General features: G+C 38.4%; 2 non-coding genes across 2 annotated transcripts; one reads left to right on the forward strand and one right to left on the reverse strand.

Moving 5' to 3' along the window:
• Nucleotides 1-2,019: 2,019 nt before the first annotated feature.
• On the forward strand, nt 2,020-2,122 carry LOC128284426 (small nucleolar RNA R71). Its single transcript, XR_008274853.1, has one exon. It is a non-coding gene; the product is annotated as a small nucleolar RNA R71 (small nucleolar RNA).
• Nucleotides 2,123-4,226: 2,104 nt separating this feature from the next.
• Nucleotides 4,227-4,333, reverse strand: LOC128285068 (small nucleolar RNA R71). Its single transcript, XR_008275483.1, has one exon. It is a non-coding gene; the product is annotated as a small nucleolar RNA R71 (small nucleolar RNA).
• Nucleotides 4,334-4,937: the final 604 nt, after the last annotated feature.

Below are 4,937 nucleotides of genomic sequence, written 5' to 3' on the forward strand. Positions count from 1 at the left end.
GAGAAGCGCTTATTTATAGTCTAAGCTTAACTTACCTCTCCATTGAATAACCATAGTGGTTTGAGAGTTTATACTCCTTATTCCTGTCATTAATCTCATCAAAATAAGGTTTTAAACGGGTGTTGTTTACCTTAAAAGTGTCGAACTTGGGGTGCCTTACCTCGACCATACCGAATGGAAAGATACTAAGTACCGTAAGAGGGATTTCTTCATTCGGTGTGGTAGCGACAATGCGGGGATCTGCGGCATCTAATAAGACTCTATCTCCAATCTTAAGTTAATTTGGAAAGGTATTGAGCTCGTTCTGTCATAGATTCTGTTTGTCAGGTGTTCTTGGTTTATGCGTCCGCCATTCATCGAGTTCCTCGATTTGTAATCTTCAATCTTCATGAACAGGTCCTCTATTATTGCTTGAGAATGACTCGTGTGCTTCCTTCAAACTCATTTCCTGTAAAGTAGGTTGCACCATATTGTCAGTTCTAGGAGAATAGGTTAAACGATCACCTTCAATTCCCGATGTGTTGCCAGAATTGCAAGCTTGAAGGGTGACTGTTTCATCTCCCATACGGAGTGTGAGTTCACCTGTGCCAACATCAATAATTGTTTTAGCAGTTGCTAAAAAAGGCCTTCCTAGAATTAAATGAGTGTTGCTATCCTCCTCTATATCTAGAACAATAAAGTCAACAGGAAATATAAATTTATCGATTTTAACTAGTACATCTTCAATAATACCCCTAGGGAACCTTATAGTTTTATCTGCTAATTGAATGCTCATCCTAGTTTGTTTGGGTTTCCTGAGACCTAATTGCTTAAACATTTTGTAGGGCATGACGTTAATACTAGCCCCTAAATCAGGTAATACATTATTAACATCTAAACTACCAATTAAGCAAGGAATTGTAAAACTCCCTGGATCTTTTAGTTTGTTCGGTAATCTATTTTGGAGAATAGCTGAGCAAACTGCGTTTAGCTCCACGTGCGACGCCTCGTCCAACTTCCACTTATTTGCTATAAGTTCCTTTAAAAATTTCATTGCGTTTGGCATCTGTGATAGGGCTTCAATAAACGTAAGTTAATCTGTAATTTTTTTAAGAGTTTAAGGAATTTACCAAATTGTTCATCTGAGCGGTCTTTCCTTGTCGCGTTGGGGTATGGCACACGAGGTTTATATTCAACATTTACTATTTTTTTATTGTTATCTACCTCACCTTGACCTTTGCTTACCACAGTTTCTTGCCTCGGTTCTGGTTCAGACTCAACAACTCCTTCTTCATCTTGAATATTAATTGCGTTGAGTTGTTCCCTTGGGTTGGGTTTAGTATTACTTGGCAAGCTACCTTGTAGTCATTCGAAAATTAGTTTAGAAAGCTGGCCTATCTGAGTTTCGAGCCCCTAGATCGACACTTGTTGATTTTTAAGTGCTGTCTCGGTGTCTTGGAAATGAGTTTTTGACACTGAAATAAACTTTGAGAGCATCTCTTCAAGGTTCGGCTTCTTTTCCTGTTGGTAGGGTGGTTGTTGGTAGCCTGAAAATGGTTGTGGTCTTTGATTTCCTTGACCGCTCTACGAGAAATTAGGGTGGTTCCTCCAACCTGCATTGTAAGTGTTACTATATCAATTGTTTTGAGGTTGAGGATTATTACCCATGTAGTTTAATTGCTATCCATATTGTGGCCATAAGGTTGGTATTCCGAATAGCTTGTTCCACCTCCACTTGCTTCGCACTGCATTACTGGGTGAACCTGTGAAAAACTAAGAAAACCATCAATCTTTTTATTTAAGAGTTCTACCTGATTAGATAGCATGGTGACGGAATCGACGTTATAAACGCCGGCTATTTTCGTTGTCTTTGTCCTCATAACTTGCCACTAATAGTTATTCAGTGACATCTCCTCTATACACTCATAGGCATCTTCAGGTGTTTTATTATTGATGGTTCCGCCAGCAGCTGCGTCAACTATTTGTCGAGTCGAAGGATTCAGGCCATTATGGAACGTTTGAACCTGTAGCCAAAGCGGTAACCCATGGTAAGGGCACCTTCTCAAAAGGTCCTTGTATCTCTCTCATGCATCGTAGAGTGTTTCTAAATCCATCTGTACAAAAGAAGAGATATCATTATGATAAACCGTAAATTATACATATTTTTACCCCATGTTTAATGCATTATATGGATGATTTCTCATTAAAATTGGTGAATCCGATGCTCCTAATGCTTTAATTTCATGTTTTATACTTAGAAGAGCATAGGAGAGTGAAAGGAACGAGAAACGGGCCAAAAATGGAGAAAATGGGCTAAAGTACGAAATCAACATGGCCTGGACCTCTTCACACAGACAGACCACACGGCCGTGTAAATCTGGCAGAATTGGAGCACGACTCACACGGGTATAGCACATGCCTGTGCCATTCTAACAGGCTCGAACACGGCCTAAAGCAATTGCACACGGGCGTGTCACACGGGCCTATCCCTGCTAAGCCCAAGTTAAGTCCAATTCAGAAAAGGCCATTTTTGAGGGCTTCTAGGCATTCCAAAGCCTATAAATACACCTTAGAAGAAGAGAAAGGGGGGGGGGACAGAGAAGAGGGGGTAAGGAATTACTCCAAGGAAGCCGATTGATCCATCTCAGAAGCCAGATTCATCATCAAGACTGAAGATCTCTCCTCAATTTCCCTTCAGGATTTTTGGGTTTTCTTTATGTTTTGTATTCTTTATTCTTCTGAGATGTTTTCTTATTTAGTTATGAACTAAAACCCCTAAATACCTAAGGGGAATGAAACCTAAGACGAATCTTGTTATTATTTTCTGAATCGTATGATAAATATTTAAGTTGTTCTTAATTATGTGTTCTTAACTCTTGTTTTGATATCTCAAGATACTGATTCAAGACATGCTCTTGTTCAGAGGAGGAATAGACCCTGTCTAAGAGTACTTTTTTCATAATAAAGTGGAGTTGATTGCGCGCTTAGAAATAGGGTGACAAGATTTTGCCGGATTAGGGTGAAACCTAATAAGGGGATCCATAGATCGAGTTAATGCAACCCTAGAGTGTTAATTAGAGAAAAGTCTCGGTTATTCAATCTAGGGATTAGACGTTATTAGTCTTGAATAAGGATAATAACATAACTTAGGGATCTCTACGGGACAAGTTGAATGAATAAATCGTCTGATTCGAAGCCAGAATAACAAGTAAATTCTAGGTGGATTTTTCCTTAAGTATTATCTTCATTCAATCGATTTTCCCAAAAGCAATTCCCCAATTCTTTTCTCTGTGAGTTCTTAGTTTAGATAATTAGTTAATTAAAACAAAATCTCTTTATTCTTAGGCTAGATAATAAAAAGACGGTCATTACTAGTACTTTTAGTTCCTTTGGGTTCGACAATCTGGTCTTGCTAAAACTATACTACTGTTCAATAGGTACACTTCCCTACATCGCGATAATAGTTAGTTCAAGAACGAGTAATTATAAATATTTAGAACCTATCACGAAACCTCGCGATCAAGTTTTTGGCGCCGTTGCCGGGGAACTAAGATATTAGGAACGCTTAATTTTTATTACTTTAGCTATTTATTTTTCTTGCAATTTAATTTAATTTTATCATTATTCTTATTTATTAACCTACTCTTTCTTTCTCTTGGCAGGTTTTCATAGTTTATGACTAGAAGAAACCCGTCAGGGCCACTACTTTTTGATGAAGAAATTGATCGAACAGTTCGTAGAAACCAAAGAGAAATAACACGAAGCTTAAGATACACAGAGAACAAGCAAGAAGACGATACTCAACCCTCAACCAAAGAGATGGCTGAAAACCAAGGCAATCAGCTACCTCCTGCAATTGCGGCTAATCAAAATCCTGCTCCACGTACTATGTATGACTATGCTAAACCTTCTTTAACAGCGACTAAATCAAGTATATTTAGACCTGCTATTGTTGCGAATAATTTTGAACTGAAACCTAACACAATTCAGATGATACAGCAGTTTGTTCAGTTTGATGGTTTGCAGGATGAGGATCCCAACATTTACTTGGCGAATTTTCTGAAGTTTTGCGACACTTTCAAAATTAATGGCATTTCTGATGATGCCATTCGCCTTCGGTTATTACCTTTTCACTAAGAAACAAAGCTAAACAGTGGTTGAACTGGTTACCACGAGAGTCCACCACTACTTGGGAACAAATGACCGAAAAATTTCTACTAAAATATTTTCTGTCGGCTAAAACAGCTAAGTTACATAATGATATCTCTTCTTTTGTGCAGATGGACTTAGAAACACTTTACGATGCATGGGAGAGATACAAGGATCTATTGCAAAGGTGCCCTCACCATAGGTTACCTCATGGCTACAAGTTCAAACATTTTACAATGGTGTGAATCCCTCAACAAGACAGATGATTGACGCAGCTACTGGAGGAACCATCAACAACTAAACACCTGAAGAAGCTTATGAATTCATTGAAGAAATGTCACTGAATAATTATTAGTGGCAAGTCATGAAGACTAAGCCAACAAAAACAACCGGCGTTTATAACGTCGACTCAGTTACTATGCTGTCAAATCAGTTAGAACTTCTCAATAAAAAGATTGATGGTTTACTTGGTTCTACGCAGGTATATCTAGTAATGAGGTGTGACTCAAGTGGAGGAGGTATGCATAGAGAATATCAATCCTTCAATCCTACAACTGAAGAGGAGCAAGTCAACTATATGGGTAATAATAACTTTCAATCTCAAAATAACCCATACAGTAATACTTATAATGCAGGTTGGAGGAATCACCCAAATTTCTCTTGGGGTGGTCAAGGGAATCAAAAGCCACAAAATCCTCAGGGTTTTCAACAGCTACCTTATCAACAAGAGAATAAACCAAACCTTGAAGAGATGCTCTCTAAATTCATCTCGGTATCAGAAACCCATTTCCAAAATACCGAGACTGCAC

Source organism: Gossypium arboreum, chromosome 11 (genome assembly GCF_025698485.1).
Source record: "Gossypium arboreum isolate Shixiya-1 chromosome 11, ASM2569848v2, whole genome shotgun sequence".
In the NCBI taxonomy this organism is placed as follows: domain Eukaryota; kingdom Viridiplantae; phylum Streptophyta; class Magnoliopsida; order Malvales; family Malvaceae; genus Gossypium; species Gossypium arboreum.